The 26,273-nt window shown below is 39.2% G+C and overlaps 1 long non-coding RNA gene across 2 annotated transcripts; it reads right to left on the bottom strand.

Annotated features, from left to right (window-relative positions):
* Positions 1 to 7,769: 7,769 nt before the first annotated feature.
* On the bottom strand, positions 7,770 to 25,548 carry LOC108943011 (uncharacterized). Of its 2 annotated transcripts, XR_001966917.3 has the most exons (3): positions 24,785 to 25,548; positions 8,378 to 8,430; positions 7,770 to 8,252 (listed from the first exon to the last, which is right to left on the bottom strand). It is a non-coding gene; the product is annotated as an uncharacterized lncRNA (long non-coding RNA). The 2 variants fall into 2 exon arrangements; XR_011412207.1 differs by having other exon boundaries at positions 7,770 to 8,430.
* Positions 25,549 to 26,273: the final 725 nt, after the last annotated feature.

Genomic DNA, 26,273 nt, shown 5'->3' with positions numbered 1-26,273 from the left:
AGCCAATTGCGACTCCTTGCTGGTAGTGAGTCAAGTAAACAAAACCTTCGAACTTCGAGAAGGTAGAATGCAAAGGTATTTAGATAAACTACTTGTCACTTTGCACCATTTCAAACAATGGACTTTACGGCATGTACCACGGGAACAGAATAATGAGGCTGATGCACTTGCGAATTTGGGGTCGTCGGTCGAGGTAGATGATTCGGGCTCAGGGAATGTTGTTCAACTTTCGAGATCGGTAATCGAAGAAGGTCACGCCAAAATAAATTCTACAAGCTTAACCTGGGATTGGAGAAACAAGTATATTAAATACTTGAAGAGCAGAAAACTCCCATCGGACCCTAAATATTCCAGAACCCTACGGACTAAAGCTGCTCGATTTACGTTGGCTTCGGACGGAACGTTGTACCGAAGAACGTTCGATGGACCGTTGGCAGTATACTTAGGTCCGGGAGATACCGATTACATCCTACGGGAAGTGCACGGGGGTACTTGCAGGAATCACTCTGGAGCCAATACATTAGTTCAAAAAATAATCAGAGCAGGGTATTATTGGATCTATATGGGCAAAGATGCGAAGGAATTTGTTCATAAATGTGACAAATGTCAAAGGTTTGCACCGATGATCCACCAACTCGGAGAGCAACTCCACTCAGTCTTATCCCCATGGCCGTTCATGAAGTGGGGAATGGATATCATCGGCCCTCTGCCATCGACCCCAGGTAAAGCCAAATTCATTTTATTTATGACTGACTATTTTTCTAAATGGGTTGAAGCGCAGGCGTTCGAGAAAATAAGAGAGAAAGAAGTCATAGACTTTAATTAGGATCATATCATATGCCGATTCGAGATACCCGCCGAAATAGTGTGTGACAATGAAAAACAATTCGTTGGCAGCAAAGTAACAAGATTCCTCGAAGACCACAAGATAAGAAGGATACTATCGACGCCATACCACCCCAGTGGGAATGGACAGGCCGAATCAACAAACAAATCTGTCATTCAAAACTTAAAGAAGAGGTTGAACGACGCTAAAGGTAAATGGAGAGAAATCCTGCCTGAAGTCCTTTGGGCATATTGGACGACGTCAAAATCCAGTACGGGGGCGACCACATTCTCCTTAGTATATGGGCCTGAAGCATTGATACCAGTCGAAGTTGGTGAACCCAGTGCCAGATTTTGATTCGCGATGGAAGAATCAAATAATGAGGCTATGAATACCAGCCTCGAACTATCGGACGAAACACGAGAAACTGCTCTCGTCTAATTGGCCGCCCAAAAGCAGCGAATCGAAAGATATTATAATCGAAGAACCAAGCTCCGCCATTTCAAGCTTGGGGACTTAGTGTTAAGAAAAATTACCATCAATACCCGAAATCCGATTAAAGGAAAACTAGGACCGAATTGGGAAGGACCATATCAGGTGCTCGAGAACATCGGAAAGGGATCGTACAGGCTCGGCATTATAAACGGCAAACAGCTATCAAGCAGCTGGAATGTATCACATCTAAAATGGTACTACTGCTAAGGTACAACCTTTCCATATTCATTTATATCTCAAAACTGACCCCTGCAGAAGTCCGAACAAGGGCTAATATGGCTCTCTCGCTTGAAAGCACGCGTTGTACTCTTTTTCTCTTAGACCGGTTTTATCCCAAATGGGTTTTTCGGCAAGGTTTTTAATGAGGCAACCATTGATCGTGCAGCATTTAAAACAATATCCGAGGCCTCGCAAGAAAGTTATTTCACAACAACAGGGTTCCAATAGGAAAAATTGTAAGAGCCAAACAGCCGAAGCAAACCATGCTCATATAGATTGGCCCGAACCCAGGCGTGTAATAACGTGCGAAGAAAGTTTTCTTTATCGGCATCTTATATCCAAGGAAAATTCCTCTATTTTGAGATTTATTTTGCAATCAGAATTAAGATAAACTCGACCACTAAGCCTACAGGCTACTTTTATTTCGAGTTCGAGCAAACACTCACTCGACCATTACGCATATGGGCTACATTACTTCGAGTTCGAATCATTCACTCGACTAAGCCTACGGGCTACTTTTATTTCGAGTTCGAGCAAACACTCACTCGACCATTACGCCTACGGGCTACATTACTTCGAGTTTGAATCATTCACTCGACTAAGCCTACGGGCTACTTTTATTTCGAGTTCGAGCAAACACTCACTCGACCATTACACCTACGGGCTACATTACATCGAGTTCGAATCATTCATTCGATTAAGCCTATGGGCTACTTTTATTTCGAGTTCGAGCAAACACTCACTCGACCATTACGCCTACGGGCTACATTACTTCGAGTTTGAATCATTCATTTGATTAAGCCTACGAGATACTTTTATTTCGAGTTCGAGCAAACACTCACTCGACCATTACTCCTACGGGCTACATTACTTCGAGTTCGAATCATTCACTTGATTAATCCTACGGGCTACTTTTATTTCGAGTTCGAGCAAACACTCACTCGACCATTACGCCTACGGGCTACATTACTTCGAGTTCGAATCATTCACTCGACGAAGCCTACGGGCTACTTTTATTTTGAGTTCGAGCAAACACTCACTCGACCATTACACCTACGGGCTACATTACTTCGAGTTCTAATCATTCATTCGACTAAGCCTACGGGATACGTTTGTTTCTAGTTTGAGCAAGCACTCACTCGACCATTACGCCTATGGGCTATATTTCTTCAAGATCGAATCATTGACAACTAATAAGCCTAAGGGCTACATCGCTCCAAGTTTGAGTAAGCGCTCGCTCGGTTACAGAGGCTACGAAGTCCAAATTTGATTAAGTTGTTTAAATCATTGAAAACATTCATAAGGCGTGAATAAAGTCCTCACAAGACAGGAAACAAAAACAGAAGCAAGTCAGCAAAAAGGGAGATATGTTTATATACAAATTTATCTGCACGGGTGATTACAACGTAAAAACTAAGAACTAAACTTCTCGGTCAGGAGCGGTCTCTTCTTTATCAGGATCCCCCCCGTTTTCGGATCCACTCTTGCTCCCTATCGTCATCGCCATCAGAAACTAGAGATTCAACATCGGCTTCGAGTTCTTTGGCCCTTTTAATCTCTTCAGCGAGATCGAAACCATGAGCATGGATCTCCTCGAGAGTTTCCCTTCTGGATCGGCACTTAGCAAGTTCGGCGACCCAATGCGCTCGAATATCGGCGGACTCGGTTGCCTCTCTTGCTGAACTTGGGCAGCTTCAGCATCGGCCCGATAGACGGCCACGAGCGCATCAGCATCAGCCTTTGCCTTTTCGGCATCGGATTCGGCCTTGGCAAGTACATAGGCCAACCGAGCCTCAAGCTCCTCAATTCTTCTTGCTTGAACCAGGCCTTTTTCCTTCATTTTCTGAAGTTAGGTTTCGGACGATGACAACTGGGCTCGAGCAGTCTCTTTTGGTCCATACCTTCTTTCCACCACAAAGACTCCATTCTTATCACTTCGACCTCCTCACGAAGCTTCCCGATCATCTCAATTTTTTGCTGTATCTGTGAGACCGAAATGTTAGCTATAGTTCCAGTATCAAGCCCATAGGCTTTCAAAAGAATCATTACCTGCTCAGACAAATCGGTCTGATCTCGATAAGCTTTGGCCAGCTCAGCTCGGAGGTCTTTTATTTCCTCTTCTCTCTACCCTAAGGAAAGTCTAAAGGAGTTCCTCTCGTCAGTAGCCCGTTGCAGGTCGGCCTCGTATCGGTGCAGCTCATTCTGGGATCGAGAACATTGTTCTCGATGAACTGTCGCTATCTACAAAGAAATAAGAAGCGAAGTTAATGAAAAACGAACATACAGATAGTACCGACAAAATAATTTTAGAAGCTCACCTGATTCAAAGCCTGCCACAATCCGTGAAAAAGATCTGATTCATCACCAGCACTGGCAACGTCCTCAATGCCGGTAAACAGGTCACGAAAGGGATCTTCTTTATCGTAAGGCCTGTCTAGATCAAGGGCTCCTAGAGCTTGAGCTTCCCGAATCACCCCTGCGAAAAAAGCGGGAAAGGTAGGCGAATCCACGATTGCTGCTGCCCCAAATGAATCTCCTGGAGCGTTCTCCTCGGTTCAAAGGGGTTTGAGGGCCTCTTCGGTCATATCCCCTATCGGTTGACTCCGATGAGGTGCGTCTTCGATATCCGATAGTTCGGGGACTCTACCCGAATCTTTCTCCGGTATATCTTCAGTTCGAGGCGGAGCCTCATGGAGCATCATCGATCCAGCCGGTGATGAGGCATCGGTGGTTCTCTTCATTCGGACCGCCAGCGCGGACTCATCATTCTCTTCTTCTTCTTCTTCTTCTTCTTCATATTCATCCCTTAGACGCAGAACAGATTCCACGGTCAAAGGAATGACATTCTTGTTCGACTTACGAGCCATCCTCTGCTTCGATTTTGGATCTTCGGGAACCGAGGCTCTTTTCCTTTTATTTTCCTTCACCGGCTTTGGGACAGAGGCCGAAATTTCCTCCTCATTGGACAAGGGCCTCAAAACCGCATCTTTACCCAAACCTGCATATGGAAAACCTTAATAAAATATTTTGAAAATCACCTCGTTCGGATCATCAAAGAGTCTGAGAAATGAGCTTACCATGATTTTTGGCCTCCCACCGACCCTTTGAAAAATCACGCCATGAGCGCTCGGCGTATTTGGAGGTCGAAACAAGGGCTTGTACCCGGTTCTTGAGATCAGAAACTGCTCCGGGCATCCAGGGAACCGCTACATCATAAAGAGAAGAGTGTCGATGAGAGAATAAATGAAAGAACAAAGTAGAAGTAACAGGAAGATCACGCTTACGTTTTATATTCCACTCCTCGGGAAAGGGCATCTTTTCAGTCGGAATTAGGTTTGAAGTCCTTACTCGAACGAACCTACCCATCCAACCCCGGTCCATGTCCTCGTCAATACTCGAGAATAGAGCCTTGGTAGCCCGACGCTGAAGTTTTATTAACCCTCCTCGAAAAAATCGAGGACGGTACAATCGGATAAGATGGTCGAGGGTGAACGGCATCCCCTCGATTTTGCTCACAAAATATCGGATCAGGATAATGATCCGCCACAAAGAAGGATGGACCTGGCCTAGGGTTACCTGGTATTGTCGACAGAAGTCAATAATAACGAAATCGAGGGGACCTAAAGTGAAAGGGTAAGTATACACATTCAAAAACCCTTTCACGTAAGAAGTGATATCTTCGTTAGGGGTAGGAATTATTATTTCTTTTTCACCTCAATTGCAATCCTTCTTTAGCTATTCGAGGTGCTTCTCAGTTATCGAACACATGTACCTCGATACCGGCTCACACCGGCCATGGACCGATGAACCTTTATCGACCTTAAAATCTTAAGTAAGGACACATGTCCCGGGAATAAACTCCTCAGGCCGTGGTTCTATCGGTGTCTCATCGGCGGCACACTTTGAAGATGAAGCCTTCTCTTTTTGAGGAATGGTTTGCGATGTTTTCGCCATTTTCGAATTCAAAAGTGAGGAATAGAAGAAAGTGACAAAGATTTGGTAGAATTGAAGAGGGGCTTTTGCAGAAAGAAATCACAGATTTACCGGTAAGTTGGAGAGTACGAAAAAGAACTTGGGAAATTTGGAAGATAGAAGATGTAAAAGTGGCAAAAGATAAAAGAAAGGATTATTTATAGGTTCAAGCGAGACGGTTCAGTATCAGTAGTGGCCGACCACCGCCTGACATGCATTAAATGCCTTGAAAGACTAAACCAACGGGACAGCTACCAGATGCGTCATGGTCGAACCCGATGGAAACGACAGGATATAATCCGATCGAGCTGTTAAAAATCATATCATTTCTCGCCATATTCTTTCTGAGAAACGAGGGGACTATCTGTATACGGTCGAAATAGATTTCGGCCTTAGCACGTCCGATCGAGTTCGAATGATGATCTATCGAAGTAAGATCCCGAAGATGGAACAAACTAACCTCGAACCCGGGGAGGTCGATCCGTATTGAGTTCGATATCATTATCAAGCTCGAATCGAAATCGAACCATGATATAGAGTAGATCTATCATACTGATAATCCAGAGACCAACCAACATTGACCTCGAATCAATTCGAGGGCTCGAGCTAGGATCAGGCTCGAACCAAGATCACGAGTTCGAGCCGAAATCAAGCTCAAACCAAAATCGAGGGTTCTAAGCAAGATCGAGCTCGCAGACAAAAGTCGTTGCAATCCCACTAGAGAGAATCTTGGCAGAAATTATGAAAAAGCTGACTTATCATGGGTCTCCTACTGAATGTTTATTTTATTATGCTTAGAGCCAAATCCCTTCACTATAAAAAGGGCTTGGTTACCATTTCTGTAAGACAAGTTTTTCTCAGGCTTACATTGTAATAAAAGTGTTCTATTCTTCTATAGTAAAGAATCGTTCTTTCAGATTTCTTAGATTGATTATATTTGTTGAATCCTAAAATTTATTGTTCCTGACAACCTTATCTATTTCGTATTCTCTGTAATCTATATTTATATTTCTATTTATCCTTACATTTTGTGTTAAGTTACGCCACATATCCTCGAAACTGCGTATAAATTCAACTCTATCTATTTTTCGGGTAAATATACCTATATATGGAGTACAAGGATTAAATGACCATATCTCTAACACTTTACAATATACAATATTTATACTGCAAGCTGAAGGTCAGGCTAGCTATATTTGGTTCTGCACCATTATGTGATAGTACTATCAACGCTCAAATTATTTATGCCTCTACATACTCTTTGAAATGGAGAACATTAATAGAATATATGGCTAGAAATTGAACTTGGAAACCTCTCGCATAATCAGCAAATTAGTCCAGACTTGCATCTCAAAATATACCCTCCTTAGAAAATACTCTATGATAAATTAACTAGGTTTGCTAAATCCGAGGTAAGATCAAAGAAAGATATATATTCTAAATGTACCATTCTATGGGTAAATGGAGAGAAACTTTATTCAAAGATTTAAACTTGCACACAATGATTCAAAAGTAATTAAAATAAAGTAAAATTGAAGGTGAAGGGATAGCGTGAACGTATTCTTACTTCTTTTTTTCAGATACATCAAATTTTTATTTCGTATGTGCAATAACAACAAGTTCGGATCAGCGGCGAAGAAATGAATTTTATTTAGGATGTTCAAACTTGAAATAAGTAAAAAAATCTCCGATAAAGAGTGTTCAATATATGTTATATACCATTAAAATCTATTATTTTACATATATATACAGTGTAATTTTTCGACGAAAGATGGTCAGTTGACCACCCTTAAGGCTATGTACCTTCGCCCCTGGTCCAGATAGTTGTTACTCTTTATTTTCTAATGTATCATATTGCATTGTATTTTATAATATATTATTTAAATTTGTAGATACTAGCTAGTATGGCGTTTGATTGTTGTTAAAACCATTTTTATTTGTTTGATTTGAACGTAGCATATTGTATAATAACTATTTTACTAAAATCCTTAATTGTTGTACATATCAGATGATTAAGGAGCACTTATTATAAAAATAATTTAAGATGGCTTTTTTTCTTTTAATTTCTCTCCAATTATGCCTTGTAAATATATTAAGCTATTGAATTCATGAGAATGATAAAATAGATAGAAAGAAAAAGGTAGCGGCAAAAGAATCAGAAATATGAGGTGTAGATGTTCTTATAGGGTATGGGGTGGAATTAAATAAAAAAGCAGAATAAAGGTAAGATAATATTATAAAATAATTAATAAAGACATAACGAGAAAGAAAAATAGCATAACAATCCTACCACGTCAAATCGTCGTTACATAAAATGAATGTTCAATATTACATAGCAACGAACTAACAATACAATATAGTAATAAATTTTAAATAATATCTAAAACAACACTACAATGGATAATCACTATCCAAACAACCTATAAAGAAAAAAAGCCCCAAACTTTTAATTTGAAAAGAGAATTTATTCATTCAAGACTTTCATCCTCCTTATAATGCCTTCTTTGAGAGCAATATTAGTAGTACTATATCCACCATCAATCACAAGATTCATCCCACTTATGTACTTAGATTCATCACTAGCAAGATACAATGCTGCTTCTGCAATATCCTCAGCCTCCAACATTGTTCCTTTGAGGTTTGCAATTTCAGACACAAATTCCTCGGCCTTTTCCTTCTCCTTAATACCCAAACAATTCAGCAACGTTGGAGTTTTGATAAGTTGAACTCATTTTGCTTTCTGAATACAAAAATCGCCTAAGATGAACTCCCTAAATCCTAAAAGGCATACAGCCGAAAATTTACAATAGGACGTTCATATTTGAGGAGTCCAACATTGAGGAAAAGATAACAAAATAAACTTACCTTTTAGCAATGGAGCCGATGGAGGAAAAGCTCGAGGCCATGGAATTGATAAGCTTGAAAATGAGGAAGATACTTTTGTTAGTGAACTGTGTGAGTACTATATTGTGGGACTTATTATTAGTCATGTGCCTCTATCAGATTGTTAGTTGTAAGTTGACTTTTAATTAGTAAATTTATAATTAAATCCTTTAAATTATTAGAGTGTGTATCATGCTCACCTAATATATGTACCTTTCCTAATGTTTGCTTCCTTGTTCTAGATATCTTCACAATTGGATATGCGTTGTCAATCATATTCTCTCTTGTACATTTTATTGTCATGGTTATTAAAAATAACTGGTCTAAAGACTAAGATATTTGTCTTTAGGAAATCAAAATATAATTAATTAATTTTTTTCTCATTTACTATTCATTTAATTAATTAATGAGGGATAGATTAGTCATATTACATTTTCCATTAGTTTTTCTTAATGGGCGTCGTATAGAATTTTATCGTGATAAGTGAGGAGTAATAAACAGTAACTAAAAGAGCAACAAGGTCCAAATTTATTAACGACAAAACCGGCGTGTGCTTTTATTTAGTACTATTAAATAACAGATAGTCCTATTTATCTCTGTTTTAAAAGGCGTTTCTGGGGCGAGCTCCGGGGCGATGGTGTATCAAAAATGTCCCGGGGCGATGGTGTGGGGCGAAAGTCTCAAGAGGCGTACGCCCCGCAATTTGGGGCGTACGCCCGGGCGTTCTGGGAGCGTTTTTTTAGTAAGGAGTAAGTCCTAGAGACTTTTTCAAATTAAAACAAAATTTGTTGAATTAGTCCTTCATATAATACCCAAATTCTCAAAAGTCAGTTTGGTAATTACTCAAAAGGTTTAAAAAGGAACTCAAAAGTATTAAATTTAAAAATAAAGACCTTTTTTATTGATTTAAGCTCTAATTCATGGTTTTTCTAATTTTTTATCTTGTCCGCTAGTCTGCTAATATCTCCCAAAAGCAACGAATATTTAATTTTTTTTACAAATACAAAGAGAACTACATTTTTTTTTCATAGCAGCAAATTCAAAGTTCAAATTGCAGGTTAATCATTTTTTTTGTTCCTCCATATAGAAAACTTTATTCTTTTAGATTCAAGTTACTTGTGCTTGTAAGTAACGTACAATAGATTGTTTGATTAGTTTTTTGTGGGGATGGAGGACACATATATATAGTTTTCTTCAATTTTTATGCAATTTTACCTGTTTATAAATATTAACTGTCATTATATTATTTTATAAAATATTAAAAATTAAATACCTATGGGGCTTACGTCCCGCGCCTCGGGGCTTACGCCCCGCTGAGGCATATGTAAAACGTCCCGCCTTACGCCCACGCCTTTTAAAATATTGCATCAACTCATCCAATTCAAATTAACTTTCTCTTAAGCGATTTGTCTAAATAGTTACTCCTTTGGTCCATTTTAAGCGATTTTTTTGCCTTTTTTGTAGCCCATAATATTTAATTTTTTTAAATATCAAGAAAGAATTAACTTCTTTTTTTCAAAGTTGCCCTTGGAGTATAATGTCTAGGAGTATTTGTTGTATTGTCAATGAACAAATTAAGGTTAATATGGTCAATTATATTGTTAATTAATGGTAAAAGGTGAATTTCTTAATATGTGTAAAAACAAACAAAAAATTACTTAAAGTGGACCGGAGGAAGTATGTTATAATTTATAATTAAAAAAATCAATCTTTTACATATCAAATAAGTGGCTTAAAATTATTCACAAAGAATTCAAAAGTCATCATCAAGATTGAGTAAATAATATAATACTTTGTATTTTGATATTTTCTTCTCATGTTTTACAAATAATATCCAATGTATGCTATAGCAAAGTAAGTATGATTAAAATAATTCTAAGTTATCTTGCTAAAAAAAGGAAAATGGATGTTCTCCAACGGTAACACGATCAATTGTTCTTTGATATAATTATATTCTCAAAGTAAATTACTCCTCTCTAAAAATCATTAACTCTCGCTTTTTCTCTCTTTTTTTAATGAGATTCAAATGTACAGAACCTTTAACATCATGGTATACAACATAGTCTTTCTTAGAACCTCATCGATCAATATGAAAACTTGGGACGTCGTTGAAATCTTGAAGTATGGAAATGAGATAAGATAATTAATAAAGATAAAATATATTTTCGTCAACAATGAATATTAATTATTAACTTTGGTTATACCTCTTGTTGTCCACTTTGCCTTAATTGGATAATATCTTGTATCTTACCAACAAATGATACTATCACAATTAAAAACAAACGAATTATGTACAAGCATCATGTTACTTTATAAGAAATTGAAAATTCAACAGAATGTATAGTGTTTATGTATTTTTATTATATTTTTGTGTTACTATGATTTATGATATTATATTTATTAGAAGAAAATTAAATCTAAAAAAATTGAATTCACGTTTTTACTACATGGAAAATCTATTTCTTCCATTTTCAGTTTCATTCTTAGCCAAATTCCAAGACTTCCATCCCTTATGTGAAGATCTTGCAGTGTAATATTTACACATTTATGATATTAGTTCTTCAATAGTTGTTGTGCTTTAATTTTTTTTTAAGTAAAAAAATGGTAGTATTTGATCTATATATATTTTGAAGGTTTATTTTGTTGGAGTTTGATATGGTCTAAACTTTAGGTTAATAGGAGAACTTTACGAACATTGTTATCACTTGCTTTACTTGTTATCCTAATATTATTTTTCAAAAATGAAAAAAGTCCTTTTTGTCTTTTCAATTTCTTTTTATCTTTAATGTGCTTAAGGATGATCACACCCAAAATACATACAAATATCGTCGTATTCTAACAATTAAAATTCATGAGGCTTACACCTACTTTAAAGTAAAATCACATAAACCCCACATTTTGTTAAAGTGAAAGAGAAAGGAGAAGAAATGAACCGCAGAACGTAAAAATACATCATTTGCCCAATAAATCATATATGCCAATATGCAGTGAAAGAGTAAAACAGTTAAAAAGTGAAAGTCAATATGGGTAACATTATTTATTAAGGATGAAGGATATCAGTGTGTGTAGTTTAAATACACATGGAAAGAATTCGGCCAAAATTAAGACAGTTATTTTTAAGACATTAAAACAGTGGAGGTTATAGACTTGAAGAGTCATGACCCCAATGAAGAGGTGTGACGTTATGATATGGATTTTAAATTTTAAACAATTAAAATGGACAAAATGAAAGGAAAAACTCAAAAGAAAAAAGATAAAAAGGATTCCTACACTATTGAGATGCCACATGACCTACTTCATGTCCCTACTGAGTCAGCTTTCAATTAAAGAGGGTGGAAATTTTCTTATGGGTAATTGTTTCAGAAAAGCAATAAATATTTTTTCTAAAAAATAAGAAGACTTAAAAAAAAAAAAAAAGAATAGACGAGAAGAAACGCAAGTGTGCAGCAGGTCTTATAATGAGATATATATATAAAAATAATTTTGGAGAAGTTTTCTTACCGAAGTAGAAATTCTTCTTTCCTAGAATAATAGCAAGGGAAATGATATTCTTAGAATAATTGCTACTATTTGATTTAATATTATTTTATAATGACCCGGCCGGTCATTTTGCTTTTTAGATCCATGTTTCCTTAATTATGACTTGCGGGGATGGTTGGTTCGAGTTTGGAAGGGTTCGGGTTAAAATCGGAACACTTAGTTCCTTAATAATAGTCCATAATGACCAAGTTTGACTTGAGTCAACGTTTTGAATAAATGACCTCGGAATCGAGATTTGACGGTCCCAATAGGTTCGTATGATGATTTTCAACTTGGGCGTATGTTCAGATCGGGTTTCGGACGACCCGGATGCATTTCAGCACTTAATATTGAAAGTTGGCACATTGAATATTTTCAAGTTCTTTAAGTTTGGTTTGGAATAGGTTTTAGTGGATTCCGAGCCTAGGAATAGTTCCGTACGGTGATTTATGACTTGTACGCAAAATTTGGCATCATTCTGAATTGATTTGATAGGAATCGGACGCGCGAAATTATTTCTAGAAGTTCGTGAGTTTCATGATTTAATTCATGTGTTTTGGCATCCGATTCGTGATTCTTGATGTTATTTCGGTATTTTGATCACGTGAGCAAGTTCATATGATATTTTTAGACTTGTGTGGATGTTTGGTGTGGAGCCCCGGGGGCTCGGGTGAGTTTCGAGCGCGTTTGGAGTGGTGAAAGAACTTCAGTTTTTCTGGTTTTCTGGGCTGGTGCTACAGGTCTCGCAAATGCGAGGTTTTTTTCGCATTATTCGCACTTGCGAGCTTGGGAAAACACTGAGGGGTTCGCCTTTGCGAACGTTTCTGCCGCTTTTGCGATCTGCGCGTCTTCGCAATTGGGAAGTTTTTGGTCGCAATTGCGACCCTAGCAGAGATGGCCATTCTTCGCTTTTGCGATGCTTTTGTTGTATTTGTGACCATCGCATTTGCGAATAAGATGTCGCAAATGCGACATCTGCGACTGGTGCAAGGGCTTTTTATTACGGGACTTAGCCTTATTTTCCTCATTGTCCCACTTGGTCTTACGCGCTTTTGAGAGCATTTTGTGGGGGAATTTCATTAACATCAAAAGGTAAGTGATCCTTATCAATTCTTTAGCTAAATACGCGAATCATAGGTAGATTTAACATGGAAAATTTATGAAATTAATGGAATTTTGTGAAGAAACTAAGGTTTAGGTAAAAAAAACAAAATGGGATTTGATCATGGTTTTGGTGATGAAAATTGGAATAAATCATATATTTGAGTTCAGGAGGTCATGGTTTAATAATTATCTTCAAACAATTTCGGAATTCGGGCACATGGACCCGTGGGCGAATTTTAGGAATCTTCCAATTTGGGTTGAGTAATTACTCTAGTAGCTAAATTATGAACTTTTGAATATATATTGATTAATTTATATAATATTTGGTTAGATTCGGATTGTTCGGCACCAACTTGAGCCTTTAGAGTGAATTTGTGGTTCGGAAAGTGAGTTTTGGGACGAAGTAAGTCTCTTGCCTAACCTTGTAAGAGCGAATTCACCCCATAGGTGTTTTAAATTATTATTTGCTTCTAATTGTGGGTGCTACGTACGTACTAAGTGACGAGAGTCCGTGCGTAGCTACAAATCATGCTTATGTCCGGGTAGTTTTATGACCATATCATAAAATACTTGTATTGTTTGCACTCTACTTATTAATTTAAGTGCTTAAATTATATTGAAACTTGATAAAGGATTTGTAAAGACCAAATTTCATTTACTTTGAGTTTTGGCGGGTTCCTTGACCGTTAGTAGAAATTGTGCCTCCTTGTATATTAGTCTTGTAATATCCATTAAATCGGAGCTCGTAAAGTATTCTCTCTTCTTGTGGAGCGGGCCGAACGTCTCGGCAGTATAGTAGATGCATCTATGGTTCATGCCGGTCAACCCTCGGTAATGTATACATTATTCTGGATCGGGTCATACGACCTCGGCATAAATCGTGCGTGATAATGCTCGGAGTCCGATTACACTTGATATTACCTTCATGGGCTGTATGCTGCGGTTTATGGACTCTATGACGTAGGCTCGTTTATTTCCAGTAGACCCAGCCACATCTCAGGTGGGAGGGGGAGAACAGACCCCTACCGCTCAGGCTCCAGGGCATGCAGCTATCGTATATCAGACCCCGGGTGCACTACCCGTGGGCGGAGCTCATCTAGTTGTAGCGGCTATACCAGAGCCCAGACTAGTCGCGATCGGCGAGCCGCAGAAGCTATTTGATAGATGGACCAGACTACATTCTCTTGCCTTTTGCGGTGAGCGACATGAGGACCCCCAGGACTTTATTGATCATTGCAGGGACAGACTGCACAACATGAGGGTATTGGAGTCCCATAGGGTGGACTTTACCACCTTTCAGCTTGAGGGCAGGCCCCATAGATGGTGGCAGTCCTATCTTCTCAATAGACCATCAGGTTCTCCTCCCTTGACTTGGGACCAGTTCACACGTCTCTTTCTGGAGAGATATATCCTACCCTCCCTTGACATGGGAACAGCAGGGTCATATGTTCGTGACCGATTATGAGGCGAGATTCTCTGAGTTGTGTCGTCATGCACTTACGATACTCCCCACTGATGCAGAGAGAGTACGGAGGTTTATTGCGGGCTTGCACTATGGTATCCAAGTCACTATGGATCGAGAGATTGAGATTGGGACTCCTTACGAGCAAGTTGTGGAGATAGCTCGGAGGATCGAGAGTATTCGTCAGTAGGGTCGAGAGCAGGTGTCGAGGGACAAGCGGTCTCGATATTCTTGAGGGTTCAGTGGTGCTCCGTCTGGGGGCAGAGGTCAGTTTGTGAGGGGCCAGTTTAGCAGGCCCACATATCCAGCACCACCACCTTCTCGGGGTGCTCCAATGCGGCTCTATTTTAACGCCATTCTAAAGATCTCCTACCATCCACCGGCTATTCAGGGTTCTTCCAGTGGGTGTTCAGGTTCCCAGGGCCAGACTTAGGGTCAGTCATCCTCCACACCGAGAGGTTGCTTTGAGTGTGAGGAACTTGGTCATGTGAGGAGATTTTGACCCAAGCTTCGGGGCAAGGCAGTACAGCAGGGTCATTAACCCATGATTACCGCACCAACTGCCGCACTAGCCGTTTGGCCGCCCAGAGGCAGAGGGCAGGTGGGTAGGGGTTGTCCTAGAGGTGGAGACCAGTCAGGTGGCACACCAGCTAGGTTCTATGCCTTTCCATCCAGATCAGATGCAATAGCCTCAGATGTCATGATCACAGGTATTATTTCTGTCTGTGGTAGGGATGTTTCGATACTATTTGATTCAGGGTCTACGTATTCATATGCTTCATTTCTCTTTGCTCATTTTCTGGGTGTTCATTGCGAGTCCTTGGGTACTCTTATATATGTGTCCATACCAGTGGGCTATTTTATTATTGTGGATCTAGTCTACCGGTCTTGTATTGTGACTTTTTGTGGTTATGAAAGCAGAGCGGATCTTTTGTTGCCCGATATGACCGACTTTGAGGTCATCCTGGGCATGGACTGGTTGTCTGTGTACCATGCCGTCCTTGACTATCACGCCAAGACTGTTACCTTGGCAATACCAGAGTTGCCTAAATTGGAGTGGAGGGGTCATCTATCAGTGCATCTAGTCGGGTCATCACTTTCCTGAAGGCTCGACACATGGTCGAGAAGGGTTGTTTGGATTATCTAGCTTATGTTCAGGATACTGTTGCAGAGACTCCCATGATTGATTCAGTGCACGTGGTGCGGGAGTTCACCGATGTATTTCCTTTTGACTTACCAAGCATGCCACCAGATCGTGATATCGATTTCTGTATTGATTTGGCTCCAGGTACCCAGCCTATCTCTATTACACCATACCGTATGGCTCCGAAAGATTTGAAGGAGTTGAAAGAACAGCTTGAGGAGTTGCTACCATAGGGGTTCGTCAGACTAAGTGTGTCGCCCTGGGGTGCACCAGCGTTGTTCGTGAAGAAGAAAGATGGGACTATGCAGATGTGCATTGATTACCGCTAGTTGAACAAGGTTACCATTAAGAACAAGTACCCGTTGCCGCGTATTGATAATTTGTTTGACCAGTTGTACGGTGCCAGGGTATTCTCTAAGATCGACTTGAGGTCGGGATATCATCAGCTAAAGATTCGTGATTCGGATGATCCGAAGACAGCTTTCCGGGCTATATATGGCCACTATGAGTTTCTGGTGATATCATTCGGCTTGACCAATGCCCCAGAGGCGTTTATGGATTTGATGAACCGGGTGTTTAGGCCATATATTGATTCATTTGTCATTGTCTTCATTGATGACATATTGATCTATCACGTAGCATGGGGGAACACGAGCATCATTTGAGAGTTGTGCCTCAGACCTTGCGGGAACAGAAGATATATGCTAAGTTCTCTAAGTGCGAGTTATGGTTAGATTTTGTGGCATTCTTGGGACATGTTGTATCAAGCGAGGGTATTAAGGTAGATCCTAGGAAGATTGAGGCAGTCCAGAGTTGGCCTCATCCTACCATAGCGACAGAGATCAGGAGTTTCTTGGGGTAGGCAGGTTATTATCGTCGGTTTTTGGAGGGCTTATCATCTATCACATCAACTTTGACTAGATTGACCCAAAAGGGTGCTCCGTTCCGATGGTCCGATGATTGCGAGGCGAGCTTTTAGAAGCTCAAGACTGTATTGACTACAACACCAGTGTTAGTGTTGCCTGCCGGTTCAGTGATGTATACTGTGTATTGCGACGCTTCACGCATTGGCTCGGGTTGTGTATTGATGCAGGAGGGGCAAGTTATTGCATATGCTTCACGTCAGCTGAAGACCTATGAGAAGAATTATCCCGTACATGATTTGGAGTTGGCCGCGATAGTTCATGCTCTCAAGATCTTGAGGCATTATCTTTATGGGGTGTCCTATGAGGTTTACACTGATCATCGCATCTTGCAGAATTTGTTCAAGCAGAAGTATCTCATTTTAAGGCAGCGCAGATGACTTGAGTTACTAAAGGACTATGATATTACCATCTTTTATCATCCGGGCAATGCGAATATGGTTGCGGATGCCTTAAGCAGAAAGGCTGAGAGTATAGAGAGATTGGCATTCATTTCAGCAGATGAGTGGCCATTGGCTTTGGATATTCAGTCCTTGGCTAATAGACTTGTGAGGTTGGATATTTCAGAGCCAGTTTAGTTCTTGCATGCATCGTTGCTCAATTTTCATTATTTGAGCGGATCAAGGCTCGTCAGTACGACGATCCGCACTTGCTGGTTCTTAGAGAGACAGTACTACAGGGTGGTGTCAAGGAGGTTATTATCGGTGAGGATGGTGTTTTGTGACTCCAGGGTCGTCTATGTGTTCCTAATGTTGATGGATTGAGGGAGAAGATTCTAGAGGAGGCCCACAGTTCTTGGTATTCTATTCATCCGGGTGCTACGAAGATGTATCGTGACCTGAGGCAGCATTATTGGTAGTGATGGATGAAGAAGGACATAGTTGAGTATGTAGCGAGATGTCTAAATTGCCAGCAGGTTAAGTGTGAGTACCAAAGGCCAGGTGGCCTACTTCAACAGATGGTTATACCTGAGTGAAAATGGGAGTGCATCACTATGGACTTCGTAATTGGGTTGCTGCGGACTTTGAGGAAATTTGATGCAGCTTGGGTCATTGTCGACAGGTTGACCAAGTCGGCACACTTTATTCTAGTTGTGATCACGTATTCTTCAGAGAGATTGTCCCAGATTTACATTCAGGAGATTGTTCGGTTGCATGGTGTGCCTGTTTCCATCATTTCAGATAGAGGCCCTCAATTCACTTTGCACTTCTGGAGAGCAGTACAGAGCAAGTTGGGTACCCAGGTAAAGCTCAGCACAGCCTTTCATCTGCAGACCGACGGGCAGTCGGAGCGGACGGTTCAGATCTTGGAGGATATGCTCAGAGCATGTATGATTGACTTCGGAGGGCAATGGGATCGATTCTTGCTTTTGGCCGAGTTTTCCTATAACAATAGTTATCAGTCCAGCATTGAGATGACTCCATTTGAGGCTTTGTATGGTCGGCGATGTCGTTCGCCCATCGGATGGTTTGAGCCCAACGAGGCTAGGTTATATAGTACTGATATAGTGAAGGATGTCGTGGTGAAGGTGAAGTTAATTCAGGAGAGACTTCGCACAACACAGTCTAGATATAAGAGTTACACGGATCAGAAGGCGCATGATTTACCATTTATGGTAGGTGAGAAGGTTCTCTTGAAGGTTTCGCCGATGAATGGAATCATAAGGTTCGGGAAGAAGGGCAAGTTGAGCCCAAGGTTTATAGGTCCATTTGATGTGTTGAGGCGAGTTGGGGAGGTTGCTTATGAGCTTGCTTTGCCTCCCAATCTATCGGGAGTTCATCTGGTTTTTCACGTGTCTATGCTATGAAAGTATCATGCCGACAGGTCGCATGTGTTAGACTACAACACGATTCAGCTAGATGAGATTCTGGGTTATGAGGAGGAGCTAGTTGTCATTGTTGATAGGCAGGTTCGCCAGTTAAGGTCTAAGAATATTTCTGCGGTAAAGGTTCATTGTAGGGGTCAACCAGTCGAGGAGGCGACTTGGGAGACCGAGGAGGACATGCGGAGCAGATATCCACACCTATTCGGCACTCCAGGTATGATTCTAGACCCGTTCGAGGACGAACGATTATTTAAGATGTGGAGAATATAACGACCCGACCGGTCGTTTTGCTTTTTAGATCCTCGTTCCCTTAATTAAGACTCCCCATATGTGCCTTTACTGCTTAATAACTTGCGGGGATGGTTGGTTCGGGTTTGGAAGGGTTTGGATTGAAATCGGAACACTTAGTTCCTTAATAATGGCCCATAATGACCAAGTTTAACTTGAGTCAACGTTTTGAGTAAATGACTTAGGAACCGGGATTTGATGGTCCCAATAGGCTCGTATGATAATTTTGAACTTGGGCAGGTGTTCAAATCGGGTTTCGGACGACTCAGGAGCGTTTCAGTGCTTAATGTTGAAAGTTGGCACATTGAAGGTCTTCACGTTCTTTAAGTTTGGTTTGGAGTAGGTTTTGGCGTTATCAAGGTCCGTTTGGGATTCCGAGTCTGGGAATAGTTCTGTATGGTGATTTATGACTTGTATGCAAAATTTGGCATCATTCTGAATTGATATGGTACGAATTAGACGTGCGGAAGTGTTTCTAGAAAATCTTGACTTTCATGATTTAATTCATGTATTTTGGCGTCCGATTCGTGATTCTAGATGTTATTTCAGTATTTTTATCGCGCGAGCGAGCTCGTATGATATTTTTAGACTTGTGTGGATATTTGGTGTGGAGTCCCGGGGGCTCGGGTGAGTTTCGAGCACGTTTGGAGTGGTGAAAGAACTTCAGTTTTTCTGGTTTTCTGGGTTGGTGCTACAGGTCTCGCAAATGCGAGGTTTTGTTCGCATTTGCGAGCTTGGTAAAACACTGAGGGGTTCGCCTTTGCGAACATTTCTGTCGCTTTTGCGATCTGCGTGTCTTCGCAATTGGGAAGTTTTTGGTCGCAATTGCGACCCTAGCAGAGATGGTCGTTCTTCGCTTTTGCGATGCTTTTGTCGCATTTGTGACCATCGCATTTGCGAATAAGATGTCGCAACTGCGACTGGTGCAAGGGCTTTTTATTACGGGACTTAGCCTTATTTTCCTCATTTCTCACTTGGTCTTACGCGCTTTTGAGAGCATTTTGTGGGGGAATTTCATCAACATCAAAAGGTAAGTGATCCCTATCAATTCTTAAGCTAAATACGCGAATCACAGGTAGATTTAACATGAAAAATTATGAAATTAATGGGATTTTGTGAAGAAATTAGGGTTTAGGTAAAAAAAAAACAAAAATTGGGATTTGATCATGGTTTTGGTGGTAAAAATTGGAATAAATCATATATTTGAGTTCGGGAGGTCATGAGTAACAATTATCTTCAAATATTTCTAGAATTCGGGCACGTGGACTCGGGGGCGAATTTTAGGAATCTTCCAATTTGTGTTGGACAATTACTCTAATAGCTAAATTATGAACTTTTGAGTATATATTAATTAATTTATATAATATTTGGTTAGTTTCATATTGTTCGGCACCAACTTGAGGCTTTAGAGTGAATTTGTGGACCGAAAAGTGAGTTTTGGGACGAGGTAAGTCTCTTGCCTAACCTTGTAAGAGCGAATTCACCCCATAGGTATTTTAAATTACTATTTGCTTCTAATTGTGGGTACTACGTACGCACGGAGTGACGAGAGTCCGTACGTAGCTACAAATCATGCTTATGTCCGGGTAGTTTTAGGACCCTATCATGAAATACTTGTAGTGTTTGCACTCTACTTGTTAATTTAAGTGCTTAAATTATATTGAAACTTGATAAAGGATTTGTAAAGACCAAGTTTCATTTACTTTGAGTTTTGGCGGGTTGGTTGACCGTTAGTAGAAATTGTGCCTTCTTGTATATTAGTCTTGTAATATCCATTAAATCGGCTCGTACAGTATTCTCTCTTCTTGTGGAGCGGGTCGAACGCCTCAACAGTATAATAGATGCATATATGTTCGCGTCGGTCGACCCTCGGCAATGTACACATTATTCTGGATCGGGTCGTACGACCTCGTCATAAATCGTGCGTGATAATGCTCGGAGTCCGATTACACTTGATATTACCTTCATGAATTGAGAAATTATAGTTTACTTGATGGCTTGTATTGGTTGAAGTTAGTATGTGCTACTTGAAGATTTTAAATTGATTTTCGTTGAAGAATCACTTATTTACTGTTTGTTATTGTGTTATTATTATTGATGTATTCCATGCCTATTTAGAATTTCTGTACTTTATTTATTGGCCCATAGTAAGTGTCAATGTCGACCCCTCGTCACTACTTCTCCGAGGTTAGACTAGATACTTACTTGGTACATGTTTATGTACTCACGCTACACTTTTGAACTAATCGTGTAGGATCATAGGCAGGTGCATCTGGCAGTCATTTAGGCGCATACCCCCGTTACCCCGAAGCATAGTGGTGAGCTGCTCTCTGCGTCCGTTTTGCAGCACCGCAGTCTCTCTTTTGTATTTATTTCTGTCTATCTTATTTTAGACAGTAGTATAGGAGATTTTGTATATTTTACTAGTTGATCATACACTTGTGACACCGGATTTTGGGAGTATTCTAGTTGACACTTTATGGTTTTGGAGTATTTAGTTCACTGTATTTACTCTCTCATTAGTTTATGCTTTACTTTACTATAATTTTTCACTAATTATTTTCTTAATAAATAAAAATCAACTATTTTGGAACTGTTAAAAAAATAATACATGACTAGTTCACTGTTAGCTTGCCTAACGGCGACGTTGGGCATCATCACGGCCTATAAGGAAAATTAGGTCATGACATATTTGACACTAAAAATTAGCATGGTGTGACTCCCAAAAGAGGATGGTCTTGGCGGAGTGTCCTCATCTTTGTTGGTCTTAGCAAAATGTCTCCACCATAGTTCTTTAATTATTAAAGCCTCAAATTCTTGCTTGATGGTGAAAAATAAAAGTTAATGATCAACTTTTTTTTAAAATCATTTGAATGTTAATAATTTGTGCTTAAACTTTTCGTTCAGACATAGATTTTGGTGATTTAACGTAAAAATCTCAAAACTCTATTATTGGACCTTAGCAAGTGTTAAAGAAGACAAAGTGAATCTTTTTGAATTGGTGTTGTTCGACTAAATTGGTGATTGAGGATTGTTTGTGTTGGTATTTGTAAGCTTTGTTTCAAATTTGAGATCATTTGAAGCAGATTTAGGGTGGTTTAATCGAAATTGAAGTTGCAAATTCGAAAAACACTTTATTAAAACAGCCCAGAAAAGATATGACAATCCGGTAGACATCGATGAATAACTTAATAGACATGTAGACAAAATATAGCCTCAATTCTATCGACCTGGTAGACAAATCTCAAAAGAGCAGAAAAATAGCATTCTGGTAGACTTCAATGAACAATTTAATAGATAGATAGAGTAATAATAGCATCAACTCTACCTGATTGGTAGAGAGGAAGAGCAAAATTATGGCAAAAAGTCACTTGTCAATCACCGAGGAGACTATTTATTGGAGACTAGGAGTAAGGCCACTGTTGCATTGTGGTTTAGTCTAATAAGTTGTCACATATTTTGTACCATATATTATACTTGTCATACCCTTTTTATGTCTTAACCCTCTTTAAAAAGATAAAAGTTGATTAGTAAAGCTCGAAAGGGTTTCAATTTGAAAAGTGACAAAAGTTATTGTTTAATAGGGATCTTTCAGAGTTGTTGCTTGACATGAATCTCAGTGTGCCAAGTCACCGTTTAAAAAATAATTTTCTCCTAAAAATATCTTTTAACTATAAAGCATAATATGCACCAGAAATCCAAGTAAGGGTTCATTTGAATCGGAGAAAAGATATTAGGCATTTCTCAAGTCCCGTGAAAGTCACGATTACGTATATGATCTAGATGGCTTTTGAGGATACTCAAATTGAGGCAAAACACACACAAAATAAAGATAAACACTAAAAAGGTTCAAAGTCGTCCCCACCTAAATAAAAGGAGAAGAAAAGAAAAGAAAAATAAAATATTAAAAATCCTAAACTAAACTATACTAAATATTTATAAACTCTCTTGGGCATTCCCCTAACAAAACCATAACAAATAAGAGGACGACCTTTAACCTCAAATAAAGTAGAAAATCCTAAAACTTGCTTACCCGAGTGTTGACGGCCTAAACATGCCACTAGCAATCAAACAATAAAGTAAAGCCAAAATAAAATTATCATGCTCATATTCATTTAGCTTTATTTTAAACCCAAATCCCACGGCCCAACACTCATTCAAATTATTTGTACACACAAAGATAGTACTCCACACAGAAAACAAGTAGAAGAGAAGAAAATATACCAATTCGGAAGAAAAAAAACACAAGAAAGACTTAAATTAAGAATCAGCTTTTAACTTTCACAAAGTAATTACTGTACTTTGCCACATCAACTCTATATTTTAAAAGGCGTTTATGGGGCGAGCCCCGAGGCGAGGAGTATCAAAAACGCTTCGGGGCGATGGTGTGAGACGAAAGTCTCAAGAGGCGTACGCCCCGCAATTTGGGGCGTACGCCCGGGCGTTCGGGAAGTGTTTTTTTAGTAAGGAGTAAGTCCTAGAGACTTTTTCAAATTAAAACAAAATTTGTTGAATTAGTCCTTCATATAATACCCAAATTCTCAAAAGTCGGTTTGGTAATTACTCAAAAGGTTTAAAAAGGAACTCAAAAGTATTAAATTTAAAAGTAAAGACTTTTTTTATTGATTTAAGCTCTAATTCATGATTTTTCCAATTTTTTATCTTTTCCGCTAGTCTGCTAATATCTCCCAAGAGCAACGAATCTTTAAATTTTTTTACAAATACAAAGAGAACTATAGTTTTCTTCATAGCAGCAAATTCAAAGTTTAAATTGCAGGTTAATCATCCTTTTTGTTCCTCCATATAGAAAACTTTATTCTTTTAGATTCAAATTACTTGTGCCTGTAAGTAACGTACAATAGATTGTTTGATTAGTTTTTTTGTGGGGATGGAGGACACATATATAAAGTTTTCTTCAATTTTTATGCAATTTTACTTGTTTATAAATATTAATTGTCATTATATTATTTTATAAAATATTAAAAAATTAAATTTACGCCCTGCGCCTCGGGACTTACGCCCCGCTGAGGCATATGTAAAACCCCCGCCTTACGCCCACGCCTTTTAAAACATTGCATCAACTCATCCAATTCAAATTAACTTTCTCTTACATACCCAGTTATATCAAGCAAGATTACAGCCTCTAATTCCAAAACTCATACTCTTCGCATGTCAATTCACCAGAACAAAGACAATCAACACATAATCAATTCTACAATGAATTTGTCAAAACAATTGCATGGTTTCTGGAAAATGCAGCGAAGAGACATGAACAAATTCATCTCTAACAGCCAAATCTATACCATGATAGAGTAAACTAATCCAAACTTTTCACATTTTGAAGTATCAAATATGCACAAGAAAACTTTTGATGGTTTGCAACACAAGAGATCAAGCGCGATCAGCAGTCCAATACCAGTTAATTAATGCCGCACCCTTCTCCAAAACGCACCTTATTCGATTTACTAAACTCACAATCAAACTGACTATGTGGGAAAACAATTCACAAGTCCAAGTAAACTGAACTATTCTGGGTAGTCATGGAAACAACGGAGAAGTTCTAGTTCAACAAATATGAGAAGGTGCAGATTCGTTTCAAATTATAAAATTGAAGAAAACTTGATAGAACAATGAATCACACACTACATGGATCACTGGAAGACATTGTTATTAACTTTCAACACCAAGAGTAAGTGCCTAAAGTGATTTTAAGAACAATTGACATAGGCTTTTTGACAAATCAGCCTGATCATTTCACCTCATGCGTAATCTCGGGGAAACACGCAAAATACTCAAAGGGGCTGCTCACAAATGCAACAGATGTACAGCTCCGAGAATATGGAACTTAAAAATGCATTTCAACATGAGACAGGGATACGAATTGGCGCAAGCATCGAATAGAAACTAGCAAAGGCAGATAAATCAAAGCATCGATAAACCGAAGCTAAGACGATCACCAAGAAATGAAGCTATAACCTAAACACTCCAATTTCCAATTGCTCTATCCTTAAGCATAAATCGAGACTACAATCACAGTAACCAAGAGAATAGGGCAGCACCATATTTCAATCACAACATATGAAAGTAACGTCGCAAATAACAGAGAAAGGGAAAAAAGGTGAACCTGAAATAGTTTTAATTAACGAAAATTCCAGCAATTACACGGATAGAATCGAAGGACCGCTATCACCGGAACTCGAGACAGTAATCAAACTCAAACGGGATCACGAACGACACCTCGAACTCCATATTTTTGGATCCAAATCCGAAATCAGAAGCAAGAAGCAGAGGTGCGTTTTTTTTCTTCTTTCTAAAATTTGAACACAAACTAATTAGCCCGAGAAATCAGATCTTTTTTGTATGCATTTTCTTCTATGGTCTCAAAGAAACAAGAAAACTCAAAGAAGAAGACTCAAAAATAGAGAAGAAAAGTTTTACTTAAACCTTGCTTTTTCCTCACTTTCTTTCTATCCGAAAATCTCTCCAATTTCTGTCTCCAAATCCTCAAATATATATGGCCTTCTCGAATCTTCTCCCTCTGCTCCAAAAAATCCGAAATTATTTTTTAAAAGAAAATCAAAAACCTCTCTCAAATCAACTAATTCAGGACAGATGAACGAAGAGGATTAAATATCCATTAATCCCACGACCTCCATCAATCCTTCATTTGTTAGAGAGAGATATAGCACGTGAGATCGAGTGAGGAGAGAATGGGGAATATTCGGTTTCAGAGTTAGTTAGGCCACGTTGAGGGAAGGGAGAGGAGTAGGGGGGACCAAAACGCGTGGCCGAAAAAGTGTATTTTCGGCGAGCTACGGCGGCCGCAGAAGCGGAGGGGCGGGTGTGTGCGGCTGGGATAATTAGGTGTGTGCGGAGGGGATTAGGGTTTAGGAGTGTTAAATTAGAATTTTATGTTATGGGAAAATTAATTATGGCCCTTAGATTAGAGAAAAACAGATGGCCAAGATTGAAAGTTAAAAAACAAAACGGGGCGGGTCAAAGGGTCAGACGGGTCGAGGGGCTGGTGGATCAAAAAGTATTGTTGGGCTCGAATAATGGACTTGGGCTCGTAAATCCAAAATTCGGCCAAGTTTAGGAGGTTCTTTAATGAGTTTTTTTAGGAAATTTTACCTCCTATAGCAAAACTTTACACCCTATTTATTATAAATAAAAATTCTTTTAAAATATTATTTTCTATAACTACCTTTTAATTTTTATAGAAAAATATGTATTTATGGTCAGTTCCTACAGTTAAGCGATTAAATACGCTGTCTAATATTTTTCTCTCTCATTCTTTCAGTTTATTCTCTCCATTGTCCTCCCCATTGTTGAACCACGATTCTCTCATTTGTTTGAAGGTTCTCTCTCTAGATTGTTCTCAAACCCTAGAGTAGATTTTGCGGATGGGTGATGGCGAAAATTTGTTGACAAATTCCTTATAAACGTGTACTGTAACAGCAGCAACATATCAAAACTCCACCTTGATTTCCCCTTCAAACGTTGTTTCTCATCCGATATTACTGTCTGGATCCTTTCCGCCATCACCCATAAAAGTCAAATAACTCAACTTGATTTTATCAAGTGTATTGACAGAGGAGATTTTATCAGTGTAC

This window comes from Nicotiana tomentosiformis, chromosome 11 (genome assembly GCF_000390325.3).
Source record: "Nicotiana tomentosiformis chromosome 11, ASM39032v3, whole genome shotgun sequence".
NCBI lineage: Eukaryota > Viridiplantae > Streptophyta > Magnoliopsida > Solanales > Solanaceae > Nicotiana > Nicotiana tomentosiformis.
This window is presented reverse-complemented; position numbering and strand designations above follow the sequence as displayed.